We start from the raw sequence: 22785 nt of genomic DNA, 5'->3' as shown, positions 1-22785 counted from the left end.
GAATCAGGGAACTGAGGGAACTATAAAGAAACCAAGTTTCTCTTGACTTCCCTTCCAGCTGTATTGCCTCTATGGACAAGTGCCACCTGCAGTGGAGAGATAGGCTGCACCTGCCTACATGCTAAACAGGTGATCTTGGTAATATTAGTACAGTACATTGGAGCAATAAAGCAACACGATAGAACTGATGAAATTGTTAAGTGTCCTTTTAATAAAGTTATAATTTAAATACTCACTTCCCCCCTCATAAATCCCGATTCCTACACTTGCCTGTCTCCACCCTTTATAGACCTTTACTGTGTAAAAATGCCTTGGACCACACAGCCTCCTTAGTAAAATCCTCTATACTTGCATACATAATGGAATGGCCATTCAAACGTCATCCATCAGGATACAGTGAATGGTGAAATCGAATAAATACAAAGGCCTCATGCATACAGCACATTTTATTTCCTTCCCTAGATGCCTATGCACCATGGGAGGAAAAAATCAGCATTAAAACTTCTCCTAAAGCCACATTTTGCAAACACGTTTAGGCACGTCAAGTGCTTGAGCGTACATTCATTCCATTGTCCAAAATAATAATTTATTCTCACAATTGGAATGAATGAACGATCAAGTGCTAAATGCACCTAACACTTAAGAGCATTTACATAGTGCTTACGTGCTCCTCTCCTGAATTTGCTGGCTCTGTAAACACCTATGTGTGCAAGGACACATAGGGGTTATTTACTAAAGGCAAATAATCTGTGCACTGCAAGTGTACTTGCAGGTGTACTTGCTCTAAATCTGAGGGTAGGCTCTGAAATGAAGAGAAGCTCTGCTGATTTCTATCATTCAATCATGTGTAAGCAAAAAGGCTGTTTTTTTTTTAATTATTCTTGCATGTGATTGGGTATTCTTTGCAAAGTGAAGCTTTACCTCATTTACTAAGCTCTGGAACAACTGCACTTGCAGTGCACAGTATATTTGCCTTTAGTAAATCAACCCCATAAGCCAACATAGAGGGGCATAAATGTCAAAAGCCCTAAAAGTGGCATTTTTGACTTCCTGTGTGCATGAGGCCTAACAAGCTAGACAATTTTATATGTATATATATATCAAACCTACATATGTCTATAAAAAGTGCAATATTGTATGCAAAAGAATAATCATGTACCCAAAAAAGAAGGTAGGAAGTGGATACACTGGGTGAAGAAAACCATCCCTGCCTATTTTTCACCCAGCATATCCAAGCTGATGGTAGAGGCGTGGGGGTGAGAGCTAATGGTGGACAGCAAGGATGGAAGTTGATGATGGGGCAGGAAGGAGGAGCTGATATGGGAGGATGGAAGTTGATGATTGGGTATGGAATGGCTGCTGATGGTGGAAGGGAGAAGATGAATGTCGCTGGTAGTTGGGGAATACAATCTGATGCTGTGGGGAGGAGGATGGAAGGTGATGATGGGGTAGGGAATGGTTGCTGATTGTGGAGGAGGAAAAATGGAATTTGATAATGGACAGGAGAATGAGAGGTCATGCATGAGGAGAAGAGTAGTCGATCGTGGGATAGGGAATGGGAACTGATAGTGGAAGGGTGAGAGCGACAGGACCTGATGGTGCTAATTTGATGGGAGTTAAGAGAATGTGCAGTCATTTTTTACATGATTATATTCACCAAACAGGTGCAGATATGGGCTTCTTTTTTCATGTGTTTACTATTCTATTTTTACCTGCTCTGGTAAAAAAATACTTTGTTTACCATGCACAATATCTCAAGCTGAAATTTACACATTCAGTTAAATGAGTCAAAGGATTTACTCATCTCTGTTCTCTTCTCCTCTCTACCTGGGCAATTCAGATAGGATCATATGAAGTTTTAATCATAGAAAAAATCTAAAAGCAAATGGCCTCAGTGTCAGTGGTGCAACCTGTATTAAATATTATTCTACATGCATACTATAAAACAGATATAAAACATTAGATTCCGACACTTCATGTGCCTGTGTCTGCAGCAGTGTCATATTTTGTATTACGTATGGGTGAGGCATTTCATACATGTTCTGAAAGAAGACAATAATGATAATGGGGATAGAGAGAGATGGGGTGCTAAGAGATAGAGCACAGAGAACTTTGGAAGAAGGGTACAGAAGAGGAGCATTTAAAAAAAAAACACCTTTTTTGAGTCGGAAATGCGGGCACAGCAGCCCATTGAAATGAATGGGTTGCTGTACACAGGCAAACGTGAGCCACACAGTTTGCAATAGTGTGAACCAAGCCTAAGACGGAAAGTGTGTTACTGGCAAGAAAAACGTTTGTTACTAAAAGGAAAAAAAGCCTAACAAAAGAAAACTAATACAACCATCACATCTAATGAGCTGCAATATATTGCATAATTGTTTGGGGTTTAAAACTATTTAAAATGTATCTAAACCCAAAAACAAGAACTGAGAGTGTTGCTGCTTACTTTTCTTTAATGTTAATAGTTTTCTTTTTTCGCAGTGGTCACCCTGCCGGGAACACACTGGCATTCAAGAACGGTATCCTCAAGAAAGGAAGTGTGTTAGGACTAGATAACATCTCCCTCTCTCCAGAACATGGAGGGGGGGAGGGGGCAGGGGCGGACTGACAACTCATGGGGCCCCCAGGTAATAGGGGATGTGTCCTTGCCCAAACTCAAAAAAGCCTATGAAAAAGGTACCAGGGGCATCTCATGGGGCCCTCTACTGACCCCGGGCCCTCGGGCAGTGCCCAAGTTTCCAAATGGTCAGTCCACCCCTGGAGGGGGGGGGGTAGTCAAATGAGATAGTGGGAAACAATGCTAACTGATAACAGTCCAGAAAACAGAGATCACTGAAAGTTATCAACTTACAGCTTTTTGGCTGGATGAACAGATTTTTTTTGGATTTGTTAAACAGACATAACAAAATACTTTCATTAGCAGACCATAATGGAGCATATAGGAAAATTTAGCACATAAGGGAAATGTATTGTTAGAGTTTATATACAGTGCATAATTTGTTAGACATGCATTTCTTTTGAATTTTTAGTTGCTATTCTGTCTCTCAGTGTTACAATACACCTACCATTCGATTTTTAGACTGATCATTTCTTTGTGAGTGGGCAAACATTCAAAATCAGCAGGGGATCAAATACTTATTTCCTTCACTGTAAACTTTAAGAAGCAATGCTGTAAAAACTGGAATGGAAGACAAAGGGGAAGAACAAATAGAGAAGATACGCATGTTCCTTGAGGGTGTAAAACTAAATGTATACAAAAACCCTCTACCAACACTGATAGGAAAACACCAGAAGGGGTGCACTAGGACCACGCACCAAACCCACCATGACCTAAAACGTAACTTTTCTTAAAAAGCTATAAAACCCATGGGGTTTATAGCTATTTTATAAAAGTTAAGTTTGGAATTTAAAATCCTAAATGAAACCTATCATAAAGAAGGTCATGCTCATGCAGTGACTTTAATTATGAACCAATAGAAAGAGAAATGGGAAATGTTGAATTTTTCACAGTTTTTGTTTGCTGCTTGTTGTTTTGGGTCAGTAACGTAAAAGTATAAATGTCAAGCAACTAATATTACTAATTCTGTCTTTTACAAATGTTCATGACAGATGTGTCCCAAAAATATATTATGTGTTTAATTGCATCAGACTTAGTTTATTACTTATGCTGGGTACTGCAAAATGGCAGATTTCCTGTGTTGACACCTGTCACTTCAGGGCTGGTAGCAGAACTGGTATCTATGTTGATATTTAAAGTCTGAAGTCATTAACTATTTATAACGAGATCACGAGTTTAATCATTGTGTGTATACACCATTTCTACCTGCAGAGTATGTAGGTTCCTTGTCTGCTGCTCTGTCAATGTTCACACAAGCATCAATGTTCTTCAAAAAAATAGGGGTTGATAATAAAACAGTTCTGTAAAACACAAACATATTTCCTAAAATAATACTAAATATAATATATTGGCAATTGGCCATAGAATGTAAATGCATCTTCAGCCATCATTCTGCAACTGGAGATTTGAAAATGAAATGAAACATTTTTTCTTGTGGGTCTAGTGAATAGTAAAAAAAAACTTAAAAAAAGGCACAAAATACATAAAATAGCATTTTACAGGGGTATTTACTAATGTGGAGACTTACATAATAAAGCTGAACCGCAGGCAGACATAAAACACCATTTAATGCAATTGTCTATTCCTTTAATGTGATTAAATTTTTAGTCCTCATGCGCACTGGACGTTTTTACAGCGGCTGTTTTTGGCTTTTGACGTTTTTTTCTACAGCCAGTAAACTCCCCAGCATGTTATCCTATGTGTCCATGCACACATGGACTGTAATCAACGTTTTTTGGCAGGGACGGTTGTTGGCTGGAATAAACCCCAGGACTAGAGGGTTTCTAGAGGAGTTTATTAGCTGTAAAAACGCTCTAATGCTGAAAAATGCAGCAAAACACGGTAAATTGCAGTAAATCATGGCAAACCAGTGTTTTTGGACTTTTTTTTGGTAAAAAAACATAAATGCAAAAAAATAAGGCAAAATGCCGCTAATGCAAAAACGCTGAAAAACTCAGGTTTTTGACATGGCTATACACATGGCATTAAACACCCAGTGTGCATGGAACCTTACAGATCACATTAGTACCTGAATCTGTCTTGATATCAGCCTGTATCATCCCGTGCACAGCAGCATTAAGTTTGGTAGAGGGAGGGGTAGAGACTTTAGCCAATCAGACTGTGCTGCATGCACATGTGCAAAACAGGAAAAGTAGACAGGAAGAAAGAGAAGAGAAGAGTGAGTAACATGATAAGTAGTAATAAAGGTGGATCGAGGTGTGCAGCCGCTCGGAGTATTTCTTTTTACATCACTGTGTGTAGCTGACAAGCTGGGCTGAGTACAGTTACCTGGAGCAGTGTTTCCTATACATAAGCAAGGTCTACACATCTACACAATTCACAACTTGTTTCCTGTCTGCATAGAAGTTTTGGGTTTTCCCAACTCCCTTTGCTTGTTCCAACTCATCTAAATGCATTCTACAGAACAGGGGCGGACTGACCATTTGGAAACTCGGGCACTGCCCGAGGGCCCGGGGTCAGTAGGGGGCCCCATGAGATGCCCCTGGTACCTTTTTCATAGGCTTTTTTGAGTTTGGGCAAGGACACAGGGGCCCCATGATCCCCTATTGCCCGGGGGCCCCATGAGTTGTCAGTCCGCCCCTGCTACAGAGTATAAAACAACAAATATGTAGCACTACCCCCTTAGGGATTGCTGATGAATTTGGGTCTCCCTATAGTCCTGCACAGCCAGTCAGTTAGCATTTTCCACACAGCTGTGATTTACAGACATAAATCAGGCCTTTAGTGTTGTTTTTTTTTTTATTGAGGGGATTAAACTTGGATAGGGTTTAGGGATGCCCTAGGGAACTGAAGTCTGAGGACAACCTCCTGAACTATTCACACCTTCTTCTCTCTCTAACACACAGTCTCTATTGGAGTGCTAGCCAGCAGCTCCAGTTGTACTACCCCAGACTCTAGATGACTCCTCTTCACCCAACAATCTGAAAGTGTTCTTCCTGAGCAGGAGATCTGGCTCCTGTTCCCTTAAGTAAGGTGCACAGTCACTAGCAGAGGGCTAATATGGTTTCCCACCAGAGTGCTCCTTCCCCTATCCACGCAGGGGGTGCAGGTGTACTCACTCAGATCCTCTCCTGTACAACTTGTGGAACGGCTGCTGCTACCAGCCCTATCAGCTGCTCCTTGCCTGCCATACAGGTGGTCCTTGCTCAGGGGACCAGTGAGTCCTGAGATTTCCTCCTTTCCAGCTCCGGGCTCGCAGGAAGGTCCCATCCCAGCAGGCTTCCTGGCAGCGTTCTTGCTCCATCCTCACATCTTCCTGACTCACAGTTCTCTCCCACCACCATTCTCCAACTCCTTCTACTGAGCAGACTCTAAGACCTTTTAAGGGAGTCCAGCCCTTGCCAAGCCTCCTGTTGGGGATTGGCTGAGGTCCCTTAAAGGTGCAGCCTACCACCCTCAGATCCACCCACTACCTACAATGCCCTCCTTCGAAAGCCTCAGAGCAGGGGGAAATTGCAGGGGAGCTGGCCTGCAGAGTCTCTCAGCCCTTGACCTGAATTGTACCCCTCTGGCTATTGCACCTGAGTTGCTATTCAGCTCCTGTCTAACCATTAGGAATCTAGCTCCACCTAATGTAACTAGGAGGGTGCTACAAATACAACATGGAAGGTAGGACCCCATGATAAAAGTCCACAACAAGTATGCAGACCTGGGAACTCAAAAGCTCTCCTACAGTTATAATAAATTGCTAGGTTGCTTTGTTTCCCAGTAATGAAACCTCCTAAAGGGAATTCTTTCTTTTGTACTGTATGAGAATACATTTTCATGACAACATTTTTATGTTCTCTACAACCTAAAATTTGTTAAAATTCTGCTCAGGGCAGAAGTTCAGTCTGGAGGACAATGTTTGTAGTAGGAGCTGAATTCCAGGTATGGATATGCTTCCATACATCAGTCCAGCTTGAACCAATATACGAATGCACATTCTATACCTGGGCAAACGCTGTGGAAGCTGGAAATCACTTTAGTAGGCACCCCTACCAGAGTTATCACTTCTAGTTTCTGGGTCCCTTGCTGAGTTGTTGCCCTGCTGCCTAGTAAACCAGTTGTTCACTCGGCACATGTGCCATACTGTTATGATCCGCCAGGTGGTGCCTCAGGCTGCCAACTGACAGGCCTACCCAGAGCGTGGGGTCTAAGCCCGGGCTGTGCTTTCACCAGGGCCCCTGATGGTGGGGATGGACTTGTAACAGACCCGGGCCAGGTCACGACCTCCGAGCAGGCCCACCAGTGGCAGAGGAAGCCTTCGGGGACGTATGCAGGTACCGGGAGAGCCAGATGTGAAGAGAATGGCGGCCCTAGCAGGGTGGTAACGGACCGTGGTCCCGAGGGGGTAAGCGGGGTACCGAATCGGCGGGCAAAGAGTAGTCAGGTCACACGCAGGATCAGCAGGGTAAGTCAGTCCGTAGAATGGTCAGACAAGCCGGGGGTCAGGATAGGAGAAGGCAGAGTAGTCAGGGCAATCCGGGTCAATCACAGGAGAAGGCAGCGTAGTCAGGGCAATCCAGGTCAAATCACAGGAGAAGGCAGCGTAGTCAGGGCAATCAGGGTCACTAGAACGGATACAGGAACTCAGGATCACAGATAGACCTTGCGGCAATCTGTGACAGTGCAGGGCATCTTTAAATAATGCACCCTGCACTGTCATTGGCCGGCCAGGACGCGCCCCCGGCTGCTATTGGACGCCTGAGGCGCGCCCGCGGCTCCTACTGCGCATGCGCGGCATCCTGTCAGCCACGGCTCGCCGGGACCTAGTGCCTGTGTCCCGGCGTGATCTGTCGCCAGTACGCATGCGCGGGGAAAGAAGCCGCGATCCCTGACCCTGGAGCCGTGATCCCTGACACATACAAAGTGTAAATGCAAATTCATGCAAATGCAAAGTGTTCTGTGAATGGTACCTGTTCAGAGCAAACAACCTCCTGTGTTCACTAAGCAGCAGGAGTGACGCTTGGCACAGGACCCAGAAGCTAGCAGCCATTACTATAGTAGCGGTGTCTACTACAGTAATTTCCAGCTTCCACACGGATCCACCTGGTATGGAACAGGTATACTTACGTTGGTCTACTGTAACTATGCAAAAATATTCAAACCTGGAATTTTAGCTTCAAATTAATAATTTCCAGACTGCGTTTTATTTATCAATGCTGTAATGTAGGTATGCTACATTTGTAAGCAGGTACTGCTGGTGCAAACAAAAATATTTTACGATATGAAACAAAAAAAAACAATAAAAGAGAGAGTACAAAAATAATATTAATGACCCTAAATTAATATTTATTAACACCTAAACCTAAAACAACCCTGTGCTTTTCCTATTCGGTTAAATACAATTAGAATTTATTATTATTACTATTATTATTATACAGGGTTTATATAGCACCAACAGTTTGCGCAGTGCTTTACAATATAAAGAGAGACAGTACAATTACAATACAGAAAGTGTACAAGAGACACAGGAAAACTCTGAATTTCTAACATGATCAACAGATATAACCAAACACATTAAAGTTTACAAATAAACCACTAATTTTCTCCCTTTTGATCTGTTAAGTATAAAATTGAAAGTGTTTGGTTATATCTGTTGATCATCTTAGAAATTCAGAGCTTTCCTGTGTCCTTTGTACACTTCCTGTGTTATGTCAAGGAATACTCCCAGTTCTTATCTTGCAACTACATAAAATTTACAGTACATTTTATAGCACCTTCTGTGTCTTGTTTTCTCCGTTTCTATAGCTGGGCAAAGTGGAGGAGGGCAAGGAGGTAACACGGTGCAGTGTTCCTTGCTCAGAATGCATTCTTGCAAGGTTGAAAAGAGGATCCAGCTCTGACTTGCTATTGGAAGACCACTGCAAAGACTGACCCCTGTTGGACCATTTTTTTTCTTTGTATAGGGCCTGTCTTTAGCTTCCAGTTGACTGGCTTGCCAGGTGGGAGCCCAAGAACCCCATCAGTTCTGCTGATGGATTTCAGCATACATATCTGCCAGTAACATGAGGCAGGAGAGGGGAAAATAATTATTGTAAATAAAAAGAAATTTTCTCCATGTGGTGCCCCTCTTTCTTTCTCAACCTGCCACCAATGGCACCAGTTCACAGGTGCCATTATGGTAAAGAGGGCCATGGTGCCAGCGCTAGTTGAAACTTCTCCTTTCCACTCCTTCCTATTGGCTCATCATAGTAATGTGGGACATTACGGGCTAATTAATAGGTGCTGCATCCTAGGATGGGCTTAGTGCCATTACCATTACTATCAAAAATACTTTAAATAAGAATTCCAGACTAAAGTAAGCCATAGAGGATACAATTTTCTTTCCTTCCACCATGGGTGGAAGGAAAGAAAATTGTATGATTCCCCCATCAACACAGTCAGCGTTGATGGGGGAATCCCTGCAGCAGCGCTATTGTGTTCTGCCGGCGGGGAGCCTTCCCTACTGGCAGTCCATATGCAATATGCACATGCATAACGCACATGTTCCTGAAAGTGGCTGTTCATTATTGCTGGGTGCTGTAGTGATCATATGCTAGGAACAATCAAAGTGAATAAATGTCACCAGAACGCAAAGAATACCTCAAACGGGTCCAACGCTTTATTTTGTGGTCACATGGTAAATACAAAGGCAGTGTTTCAGAGCCTGCTGGCAGGTCACAATGATCACTGCTAGTGGCTATAGCCACAGCAATGAGCACATGCAAAAAATCTAACAGGCTGCTTGTATTGAAGTTGGTTGATGGATTGACTTCAGTACAACCAACTTTCCCAAAGATGGATCGAATCCCAGCCGGACCTTGCTGAAGAGATTCAACCCATCTATGACCAGCTTAATGAAATTTAAAAAAAGGTACATAAGGAAACATTTTTAAACATTGGAGTTGGACACACTGTTCATTTGAGCTTGTATTTTATCTGTCTGTTGTTATGATAGAATGCTTGGGACAGGTTGGGGACTCAATCATCATTGTAGATTATGTAAGATTTACCCTGTTTTCCAAACCATGCTGTAATTTACATTTTATTATCCCAGGATTATTTATTTGCTTTCATTGTAATTTCTAATCTAAGCTTTGACTGATCAAGCTCCAAAGAATGAGTGCAGTAAAGCATAACAGTAGCAGTCATGCAGAAAAGCAAGGAAATGGATTCTGTGCAGCAGTTTTAGTAAATCTCCCCCACAGTGACACCAACAAGGCAACAACTCCACTAGACAAACTCCAGGGTCCACTAGACCCCGCAGTGACATGGATCCCGGAACTAATGCTTTTCTTGAAAGACAAAAAGGAAAGTGGTCAGTCTGTTATCTGCAATGTTGCCAGTGCTGCGGTATTACTCCTGAGAAACCAATTTGAAGGTGAAATAGTTCTTCGCTGTATCAGAATGGTATATGACCATTTTCTGATAATATCTGAGCCCACCATTTTCTTTTAGAGACAGTAAATAATGTCAAATATCTTCAGGTTTACCAGCAGTCAAGTGATGATTATGACTGCTTAGTACACTCAGTTACCAACACAATTGACTCCTGGCAGAAATCCAAATTTTTCGTAAAAGAAGAAGCTCATGAAAACATCTCATCAAGTGTCGGGACAACAAACAATCACAGGTTTGAATTTTTGTTTTTGCTCATTATATGGTAATTTTTTATTGTTAGGCAATTTGTTTTATCTATCTGCATTTTCTCTTATCATCCTCAACTAGGAAAATTATCCTCCCACTCCTCGAAATTAACCTGTGATTTACCCGAGCAGGAGAACTGAACACGTGTTCCTAAACCTAAAGCAGTTGTTCATCATCTTATATTTCTGATTTTCATTATTCTTTATTACATCTCTGTTTGCAGAAAATTCTTGATGGAAATATTGATTAGACAGGTTACAACCCGATTGCTATGCTCTGTGAATTTACAGTCATAAACTGAGTGGAAGGACTCACATCTTTTGGATTTCTGCCATATTATATCACATGTATCTAAAAAATAAGTAAATGGTGCACTGTTCTCTTAAATCAAACCACAATCCATACTAAACTAATCAAAGCAATGCTAAATATTTTCCTAATGTGCTAATATTGAAATATACTCCTGTGTTAAAAACACATAAATAGTACCATGTTCAAGCGCTTCAACTTATCTCTCTTATTGCATGCAAAACCCAAACCAAAAATAAAACTCTAAACTCAATCAATTACATGTTAATCCAAAATAAATCCTTCAATAAATGTTGATTTGTCATTATATTCATTGTTCAAATTGTCCAAGTGTTTCTGGTACCCTGATGAAGTCACATGACTAGTGGCATCACTTCCTGTCATTCGTATATCGGACGTGTGGTGAGATATTCCATGTTTTTAAACTGTGTGAGCAATAAAGGCTTTCTAATTATAATACGGGGTGCGCTATGAGAACATTTTTTAAATTTTTACTAACTAATATACTTGTTCATTTTCATCTTTTTATTAAAACTCACAGTGCTCTTCTCACTCTCTCCTCTTCTTTTCTCTACTCTTCTCCAATATTTCACACCCGTGCTATCATTGTCCCCCTGTATTATCCTTTGACTTATTCCACCAATTGTCCTGTGACCTCCTTCCACATCTTTCCACTACAAATATAATTACCCAATATATCGTGAAAGCTTAACTTGGTAAATTTTTTAATATGGCCTCTTAGAACTGTACCCAGAATCCTGCAGTCAATCAAAGCTTTTACACCTCCATTCCTAAACCTCCCACCAAAATAATCACTTGGAATGTCAGAGGACTTAATATCCATGAAATGCATTTTAGAGTTTTACGGGCTGATGGAGAAAGTACAAGTAGCCTTTTCCGAAAAATCTTATTTTCAAACTGTAAAAATCCTGAAATTATGCAAACTACTATTTCCAACAGGATACTTTTCCAAACTGTAAATTAAATAGGGTAAGCGCTCTTATAGCTTGGAATGCTAACTGGGTATTCCTAGATCCACAAACAGATGAGCAAAGTTGCTTTCTCTTTCTGAAAGGCACTCTAGAAGGTTCATTGGTGGCCTATTACTAACCAAATAGGTTTTCTAGAGGCCTGTCTGGACAATCTTTCTGGAGTTGTGAATGAATCTCTAGAATTGGTGGAGACCTAAATGCTGCATTGGACCCACTTCTTGATATTTCTGTTATGCATCTCATCTATTCCATTTGTCTCTTCATTAATTTGAAAAGCTACTACATGTGGAATACTTGGTAGATATATGGCGTAAACATGAAATAGATTATATTTTCTACTCCACTATACATCATTCTTATTCCAGAATTGTTTATCTCTTGCTCAGACAAAAGGATCTTCACCACATTCAGTCAACATCAATCAGGATGAGTACTCTTTCAAGTCATGCCCCAGTCTACAATGAAATTTGTAGGAACTTTGATGAACTGGCAATGAAAACTTAACTAATCCCTCCTTCATGACAAACAAATCAAATCTATAGTGAAGTCAGAAATCTCTACTTTCGTAGAACTCCATCGGCACTTACATGTCTCTCCATTGCCAATCTGGAGGCCTGCAAATGCTATGTTACATATATCTTAATCTCCCAAAGTGCTAGACCTAAAGAATTAAGATCTAAACAAAATTCAGAGCTTCTGACCAAAATTCATAATTTGGAAACAATACACAAGAAATCTTTTGCACTATCTGTTCTATCTGAATTGCAAATCTTAACAGGAAAGTTTAACAACATAAAACAAAAGATCAGCCAATCAAAACCAGGAAGCTTTTTTGAATGGGATAACATACCCAAAGAATCTATATTACAGTCTTTCATCCAAAACATAGATGCAGGAAAAGAGGAGCTATTCTAAAGAGATTGCCAGAGGCTTAAAAGAATGTTATAGCGACTTAGGTAAATCATCTCTGACCTTACCACAGTTCATACTAAGGGCATAACTAGATAAAATGAACACATACTTACTTCAGTTGTGCATGCCTTGCATAAAACCCAAGGAAAGAGAAATCATAGGCATCCCAATTACAGAAGATACATTGGATGGGTTGCATAAGAGATTCTAAACCGCATAAACCCCAGGTTTAGATGGTTTCACTGGATTATAATTTTAAAAATGTTAACAAAATATTAATGTTGGGCTAGATGTTTGACTCGAACATCAGCCATTCGGTGAATACATGAACAGTAAGGGCTGTTAGATGGCGGGAGCCAGCATCAACAGCGGAGCATTTCTTTTTTCAGGTCGGCGGTGGCAGCGGGCATCGTGATTGACATTGGATCTACTACAGGGGACATTTTTTTCTATTTTTGTTTTTAACAAAGGACTTGACAAAGACTGTCTACTGTCATTTTTTACATTAAACTTTTTTTTTATTTGTGAATGAGTAGCAGTACCATGTACCCCATACTCATTCATGTGAAAAAGGGGCTGGATCTGGGGGATCTTGTTAAAGGGGGCTTCCATATTCCGATAAGCCCCCGCCCGCAGAACCCCATAACCACCGGCCACAGTTGTGGAGAAGAGGCCCTTGTCCCCAGCAACATGGGGACAAGGTGCTTTAGGGGGAGCCCCCTGCCCCAAAGCTTCCCCAAAATTTGAGGGCATGTGCCCTGGTATGGCACTCACTCATCCCCCCCTTCCTGACCTGCCGGGCTGCATGCCCGTGGTTATGGGGTGGGGGGGTCCACGCCGTTTAAAAAAAAAATTTGTCATGGGGGTTCTATTCAAAATCCATACCAGACCCGAAGGTCTTGGTATGGATGGGGGGGGCACGCGTTTTAAATTTAAAAAAATTTTAATTGCCGGGCAATGCTGCCACCCCTGCTGACAGCTGAAACCTGAAAGAATGTTTTTAGTAGCTGTGTGGTATCTTACCAAATACTCAGATGTAGTAAGATACAGCTTAGTGAACTGTCCCCTTTGTTCAAAGTTCGAGGTCGAACTTTTGTTAGGTTCAAATGTTCGACCACGAACCGAACTACATTACTACAAAAATATGTTGAAAACCAACACTTTCCTCCAGACACATTGAGGGCCACAACTTATGTTATTTTTGAAAGAAAGCAAAGATTTGATCCAATGCTCTAACTGTCCAATACCATTCATAAATATAGATTTAAACCTGTTCACAAAAATTCTAGCCAACAAACTGATTCCAAAAATCCAGGGAGTCATCCATAAAGTTCAGGCAAGTTTTTTCCTCAAAGGGAAGTGAAAGATGACTAAATGTTATAGACTAAGCTGACTGTAAAAAAAAAAATTATACACTTCTTTCAACTGATGCCCTTTACGACTCCCCTAACCAGATTCTTTTACATTTCAGATATCTGTTGAAGATGCCCTACTCCCTGTCCAATACCATTCATAGATGTAGGTTTAAAACTGTGCACAAAAATTCTAGCCAATACACTGATTCCAAAAATACAGTGAGTCATCCATAAAGTTCAGGCAGGTGTCTCCACCAAAGGGAAGTGAAAGATGACTAAATGATATAGGCTAAGCTGACTGTAAAAAAAAATGATACACTTCTTCTTTCAACTGATGCCCTTTATAACCCCACCTAACCAGATTCATATACAACATTTAAGATGTCTGTTGAAGATGCTCTTCTCCCTTTCCATTTTTCCCATGCAGTTTTCCTTGTTTATTTATTTTTTTAATGTAGTTAATGTTTTATTTGCTTTAAAAAATATTGCAAGGTGCCCAGCAGTACAGTTAAATTATTTTATAATATATACCAAAGTATTCTTACAGCATTTATTATTGAGTTCAACTGATATTCATCTTCTGTTACCAAATGAAATGAAACTGTTCATTTAACATTTAAAAATGTGTCTGTAATTACTACAGCTCTTCTCCTTGACAATGGCCATGCACATGTACAGTAAATGTATGCTGTAGACTTGTGAATTCAAAATAAATAAAATATATAAAAAAACAGTGGAGCTATTAGATATAAGACCTTTTATTTTTTGTTACACAACCAGTCACCTCTCTTCCAAACCTCCTCTTAAAAAGAAATATAGTACATTTTCTGGTTTTAAAATTAAACTTTAAAAATTGGAAGCACTAAACATTAATATCCGTCCAAACACACCTGATAATATGAAACTCACTTTTCTTTCAAATGGGCACAAGATCAAACTAGGTACTTAGGTGTTAACCATACATCTTCTATTGATTCATATTTGCAGAAAATGTTTCACCTTTTTTTTACAACAATAAGACCTCAGAAAATGGGACTCTGATTCCTTCTTGTGCTTTGGAAAAAATAGTGTCTTAAAAATAAATATTATCCCATGACTTTTGCATCTGCTTCAAAAACTTCCCACAAGTATTCCAAAGGCTTTTCTTAAAAAAATTTGTGGGGAATTTAGATAGTTTCTTTTGTCACCATTAGAGATGAGCGAATCGAACTAGGCGAAGTGGAATTCGTTTCGAATATTATGAAAATTTCGATTCGCGACGAATCCAAAAATTAGCATACTTCGGATGCGCGAATCGAAATTTTTCCTAAAATGGCGGCGACATGTGCGGTGACGGAGTGGGGATGTCTGGGAAGGCGCGCAGACAAGGCGCGCTGACCCATAATGCATTCATTCATGACATGTGATCGCATTAGCTAATCAGCAGCCAGCCAGCCAGCACTGTGTAATGGTCGAGCTATAAATGGCGGCCATTTTAGAATTCTCCATTTGCCTCCAGTCATTCAACAGAGGCAGACCTGTCTGTATTGAGGGAGAGAGTTAGGGACACAGAAACGTTACTTAGGGACACAGAAACGTTAGTTAGGGACACAGAAACGTTACTTAGGGCCACAGAAACGTTACTTAGGGACACAGAAATGTTACTTAGGGCCACAGAAACGTTACTTAGGGCCACAGAATCGTTACTTAGGGCCACAGAATCGTTACTTAGGGCCACAGAAACATTACTTAGGGCCACAGAAACGTTACTTAGGGCCACAGAATCATTACTTAGGGCCACAGAAACGTTACTTAGGGCCACAGAAACGTTACTCAGGGCCACAGAATCGTTACTTAGGGCCACGGAAACGTTACTTAGGGCCACAGAAACATTACTTAGGGCCACAGAATTGTTACTTAGGGACAGACACAGAATTGTTACTGAGGGACACAGAATTGTTACTGAGGGACACAGAATTGTTACTGAGGGCCACAGAACCGTTACTTAGGGCCACAGAATCGTTACTTAGGGCCACAGAAACGTTACTTAGGGCCACAGAATTGTTACTTAGGGACAGACACAGAATTGTTACTGAGGGACACAGAATTGTTACTGAGGGCCACAGAATTGTTACTTAGGGCCACAGAACCGTTACTTAGGGCCACAGAAACGTTACTTAGGGACACAGAATTGTTACTCAGGGACAGACACAGAATTGTTACTGAGGGACACAGAATTGTTACTGAGGGACACAGAACCGTTACTTAGGGCCACAGAAACGTTACTTAGGGACACAGAATTGTTACTCAGGGACAGACACAGAATTGTTACTGAGGGACACAGAATTGTTACTGAGGGACACAGAACCGTTACTTAGGGCCACAGAAATGTTACTTAGGGCCACAGAATCGTTATTTAGGGCCACAGAAACGTTACTTAGGGCCACAGAAACGTTACTTAGGGCCACAGAATTGTTACTTAGGGACAGACACAGAATTGTTACTGAGGGACACAGAATTGTTACTGAGGGCCACAGAACCGTTACTTAGGGCCACAGAAACGTTACTTAGGGACACAGAATTGTTACTCAGGGACAGACACAGAATTGTTACTGAGGGCCACAGAACCGTTACTTAGGGCCACAGAATCGTTACTTAGGGCCACAGAAACGTTACTTAGGGTCACAGAATTGTTACTCAGGGACCGACACAGAATTGTTACTGAGGGACACAGAATTGTTACTGAGGGCCACAGAACCGTTACTTAGGGCCACAGAACCGTTACTTAGGGCCACAGAAACGTTACTTAGGGACACAGAATTGTTACTCAGGGACAGACACAGAATTGTTACTGAGGGACACAGAATTGTTACTGAGGGACACAGAACCGTTACTTAGGGCCACAGAAACGTTACTTAGGGACACAGAATTGTTACTCAGGGACAGACACAGAATTGTTACTGAGGGACACAGAATTGTTACTGAGGGACACAGAACCGTTACTTAGGGCCACAGAAACGTTACTTAGGGCCACAGAAACGTTACTTAGGGCTACAGAAACGTTACTTAGGGCCACAGAATCATTATTTAGGGCCACAGAAACGTTACTTAGGGCCACAGAAACGTTCCTTAGGGCCACAGAATTGTTACTTAGGGATAGACACAGAATTGTTACTGAGGGACACAGAATTGTTACTGAGGGCCACAGAACCGTTACTTAGGGCCACAGAAACGTTACTTAGGGACACAGAATTGTTACTCAGGGACAGACACAGAATTGTTACTGAGGGAAACAGAATTGTTACTGAGGGACACAGAACCGTTACTTAGGGCCACAGAAACGTTACTTAGGGACACAGAAACGTTACTTAGGGCCACAGAAACGTTACTTAGGGCTACAGAAACGTTACTTAGGGCCACAGAACCGTTACTTAGGGACACAGAAACGTTACTTAGGGACACAGAATTGTTACTCAGGGACAGACACAGAATTGTTACTGAGGGACACAGAATTGTTACTGAGGGACACAGAACCGTTACTTAGGGCCACAGAAACGTTACTTAGGGACACAGAATTGTTACTCAGAGACAGACACAGAATTGTTACTGAGGGACACAGAATTGTTACTGAGGGACACAGAACCGTTACTTAGGGCCACAGAAACGTTACTTAGGGACACAGAATTGTTACTCAGGGACAGACACAGAATTGTTACTGAGGGACACAGAATTGTTACTGAGGGACACAGAATTGTTACTCAGGGACAGACACAGAATTGTTACTCAGGGACAGACACAGAATTGTTACTCAGGGACACAGAACCGTTACTTAGGGCCACAGAAACGTTACTTATGGACACAGAATTGTTACTCAGGGACAGACACAGAATTGTTACTCAGGGACAGACACAGAATTGTTACTGAGGGACACAGAATTGTTACTGAGGGACACAGAACCGTTACTTAGGGCCACAGAAACATTACTTAGGGACACAGAATTGTTACTCAGGGACAGACACAGAATTGTTACTGAGGGACACAGAATTGTTAGTGAGGGACACAGAATTGTTACTCAGGGACAGACACAGAATTGTTACTGAGGGACACAGAATTGTTACTGAGGGACACAGAACCGCTACTTAGGGCCACAGAAACGTTACTTAGGGACACAGAATTGTTACTCAGGGACAGACACAGAATTGTTACTGAGGGACACAGAATTGTTACTGAGGGACACAGAACCGTTACTTAGGGCCACAGAAACGTTACTTAGGGACACAGAATTGTTACTCAGGGACAGACACAGAATTGTTACTGAGGGACACAGAATTGTTACTCAGGGACAGACACAGAATTGTTACTCAGGGACAGACACAGAATTGTTACTGAGGGACACAGAATTGTTACTGAGGGACACAGAATTGTTACTCAGGGACAGACACAGAATTGTTACTCAGGGACAGACACAGAATTGTTACTCAGGGACACAGAACCGTTACTTAGGGCCACAGAAACGTTACTTATGGACACAGAATTGTTACTCAGGGACAGACACAGAATTGTTACTCAGGGACAGACACAGAATTGTTACTGAGGGACACAGAATTGTTACTGAGGGACACAGAACCGTTACTTAGGGCCACAGAAACATTACTTAGGGACACAGAATTGTTACTCAGGGACAGACACAGAATTGTTACTGAGGGACACAGAATTGTTAGTGAGGGACACAGAATTGTTACTCAGGGACAGACACAGAATTGTTACTGAGGGACACAGAATTGTTACTGAGGGACACAGAACCGCTACTTAGGGCCACAGAAACGTTACTTAGGGACACAGAATTGTTACTCAGGGACAGACACAGAATTGTTACTGAGGGACACAGAATTGTTACTGAGGGACACAGAACCGTTACTTAGGGCCACAGAAACGTTAGTTAGGGCCACAGAATTGTTACTCAGGGACAGACACAGAATTGTTACTGAGGGACACAGAATTGTTACTCAGGGACAGACACAGAATTGTTACTCAGGGACAGACACAGAATTGTCACTCAGGGACACAGAACCGTTACTTAGGGCCACAGAAACGTTACTTAGGGACACAGAATTGTTACTCAGGGACAGACACAGAATTGTTACTCAGGGACAGACACAGAATTGTTACTGAGGGACACAGAATTGTTACTCAGGGACACAGAATTGTTACTGAGGGACACAGAATTGTTACTGAGGGACACAGAATTCTTACTCAGGGACAGACACAGAATTGTTACTCAGGGACAGACACAGAATTGTTACTGAGGGACACAGAATTGTTACTGAGGGACACAGAATTGTTACTCAGGGACAGACACAGAATTGTTACTGAGGGATAGACACAGAATTGTTACTGAGGGACACAGAATTGTTACTGAGGGACACAGAATTGTTACTCAGGGACACAGAATTGTTACTCAGGGACACAGAATTGTTACTGAGGGACACAGAATTGTTACTGAGGGACACAGAATTGTTACTCAGGGACAGACACAGAATTGTTACTGAGGGACACAGAATTGTTACTCAGGGACACAGAATTGTTACTGAGGGACACAGAATTGTTACTGAGGGACACAGAATTGTTACTCAGGGACACAGAATTGTTACTGAGGGACACAGAATTGTTACTGAGGGACACAGAATTGTTACTCAGGGACACAGAATTGTTACTCAGGGACAGACACAGAATTGTTACTCAGGGACACAGAATTGTTACTCAGAGACACAGAATCGTTTAATTAAAGAGTATGTCAGACAACATGCAGAGGAGTGGCAGAGGAGGCAATGTTTTAGGAGCAAGCAGACGTGGCAGCAGAGGAAGGGGTCGAGGCAGCACTAGTCGCAGCCAGAGGCCATTGCTCCCGGTGTCATCCAGCGGTCGTGTCTCCACCGACAACCCTGCCGTCATCGATTGGTTGGCTCGGTCGTCTTCCTCTTCCAAGGTCACCTCTGACACCTACAGCCAACGGTCGGTGGGTACGTCAGACACAACCGTTAGTTGGCATGGCCCGGGAGCAAGCCCACTGAAATCACGTGTCCTCGACCTGCCCCTGTCCTTTGGTGTTCCCTCACCAAGCGAAGTATCGCATGCTGTGGGCTCAGCCCCACTGTACAGTGAGGAAGAGCTAACAGAGGGCGGTCAGGAACGGGGGGAGACATCCGCCTCTTCAGCAGCCAGGCGAAGAAGTAGTGGCGAGGAGAGTGGCTCGGTAGCCGGTCTAGAGACAGGTCTGTCTCCTGACCCACACGCAGCCGAGGGGGCTAGTAGTGAGGCGGAGACCCTAATTGATGATGATGAGGCTGATCGCACTTGGCAGCCTCGTCGTCATCGGGCTATTGCTTCCGCATCATCAGGAGAAGAGGGTGGCAGCTTGGCAGCGAGCAAAACAGTCGGTGGGTTGCCCAGGAGGCAGCAGGGTCGCAGCAGTGTCAGTGGAGGCAAACGGCCACGGAGTAGAGCACCAGCTCCACTGCAGCCTACCGCCACGGCCAGTAGTGGTGCCGGTGTGCACGGAGGAAGTAGCAGTCAGCCAGTGAGGAGTATCAGGGGCAAAGTTTCCTACTCGGCGGTGTGGCAATTTTTCGTCAAGCCGCCCGAGGAAGTAAACGTAGCCGTATGTCGACTATGTGGCCAGAAAGTCAAGCGTGGCCAGGGGGCCCATGTTGGGACTACAGCGTTGCGGCAGCATATGCAGCGTCGCCATTTGGTGGCCTGGGAAAACCGTGATAAAGATACGGCGGTTCTGCCTGCCCCAGCCCCCGCTCCATCACCCGCTCCGTTACTTGCTCCGTCACCCAACGTCAATCGCCCTCTATCAGCCAGTCAAGGCTCCAACACCTCTGCTGAGGGGAGTTGTCGCTCGTTGGCATCTTCCGCTCGTTCAAATGCTCCTTCTCCTGCTACTCCTCTTCATGGATTCCGTCAGCAGTCTTTCTTGGAATCCGTTTCCAAGAGACAACAGTTTGCGAACACGCACCCGACGGTGCAAAAGCTGAACGTCCTCCTGTCCAAGTTGCTGGTGCTGCAGTCCCTCCCTTTCCAAGTGGTGGACTCAGCACCTTTCCGAGAAATGATGGCTTGTGCCGTGCCGCGGTGGAGAGTGCCAAGCCGTCATTTCTTCGCCAAAAAGGCAGTGCCAGCCCTGCATTCACATGTAGAAGAGATGGTGGGCCAGTCTTTGAGCATGTCGGTCTCTGCCAAAGTGCACGGCAGCGCCGACGTGTGGAGCTGTAACTACGGTCAGGGACAGTACATATCATTTACGGCCCACTGGGTGAACGTGGTGCCGGCACAGCCGCACCAGCAACTTGGACAGGTCACGCCGCTTTTGCCTCCACGTTTGCACGTCCTTGGTCCACAAAAGATGTCCGCCTCTACCACCTCTTCTTCCTTCGTGTCCTCAGCCGCCACCCCCGTGCCAAGTCCCATTACCCGACCGGCATATCACATGTGCAGGGCGCAACGGTGTCACGCTGTGCTGCACCTGGTATGCCTTGGCGAACGTAGTCACACAGGGGAGGAACTTCTCAGTGTAATGAACAGAGAAATCGACAGATGGCTGTCTCCGCGCAAACTGAAAATCGGAACCATGTTGACTGACAACGGAAAGAACATGGTGTCTGCTCTGCGTCAAGGAAGGTTGTGCCATGCGCCATGCATGGCTCACGCGTTCAATCTGGTTGTCAAGCGGTTCCTAAAATCCACCATCCCACTGCAAGACATCCTTAAAATGTCACGTAAACTTTGCATGCATTTCAGCCATTCCTACACCGCAAAGCACACCCTCCTTGAGCTGCAGCGGCAGAACGGAATTCCACAGCATCGCCTGATCTGCGACGTTGCAACAAGGTGGAATTCAACCCTACACATGTTAGACCGCCTTTACGAACAGCGAAAGGCCATCACCGATTTCCTGATGTTACAAGTGGATAAAGGTACTCCCCTGTGTAACTTCGATGTCAGCCATTGGCAGCTCATGCGTGACACCTGCCGCTTGCTCAGGCCCTTTGAGGAGGCCACGCTATTCGTGAGTCGGCAGGACTATGGGATGAACGACGTCATTCCTCTGTTGCACGTCCTGGAACAAATGCTGTTAACAATGGCTGGTCAGGGTGCGGTAGACGTGGCGCACAGATCTCAACGCCACATGACCCCTGTGGGGGCAGGACAGGAAGAAGAGGAGGAGGTAGAGGAGGACATTTGTGCTCAGGAATTATTGAGTGAAATGGGTGGTTTTTCCACTCAGCGGACAGGAGTGGAGGAGCAGGAGCATCTGGTAGAGGAGGAGGAGGAGGAGGAGGAGACAGAGGACCCAGACGCACCGTGGCAGTATGCTGTGGAGATGGAGGCAGGGAGTCCCTCGCATTCCTTGGCACAAATGGCCCATAGCATGCTCGGTTGCTTGCGTAGCGACAGCCGAATAATAACCATCAGACAGAGGGATGACTTTTGGCTGTCCACCTTGTTGGACCCTCGCTACCGTTCAAAAATGGTGGCCTTTTTCACACCTGCTGAGAGGGAGGCCAAAATAACGTACTATAAAAACCACCTATGTAGTCAGTTGGTCTCTGCCTTTGTGCGCCAACGTCCATCCTCAGACACTGTGGGCCCTGTGCGCTCGCGTTCCGCTGCCATGGCAGCAGGGGAGGGGTGGGGTGGTAGGAGCAGTGGCAGCTCCACCAGCAGCGGCTGCCTCAGTCTGCAGTCGATGATGAGTAGCTTTCTTCACCAGCGCAGTGAGGAAACTACTAACCAGCCGCAGCAGCAGCATCCGGTGGACCTGGAGCAGGACCTCAAACAACAGGCTTGGGCCTACTTGGACAGCACCCTGCCAACCGAGGTAGACAATCCCCTTGACTACTGGGCAATGAAACTTGACCTTTGGCCCCAACTAGCTGAATTTGCCCTTGAAAGGCTGTCATGCCCGGCCAGTAGCGTGGCATCG

Source organism: Staurois parvus, unplaced genomic scaffold (genome assembly GCF_062004578.1).
Source record: "Staurois parvus isolate SC_StPar_1 unplaced genomic scaffold, SC_StPar_1.0 ptg000018l, whole genome shotgun sequence".
Lineage (NCBI taxonomy): Eukaryota > Metazoa > Chordata > Amphibia > Anura > Ranidae > Staurois > Staurois parvus.
The sequence above is the reverse complement of the archived record's forward strand: the minus strand, read 5'-3'. Positions refer to the sequence as shown.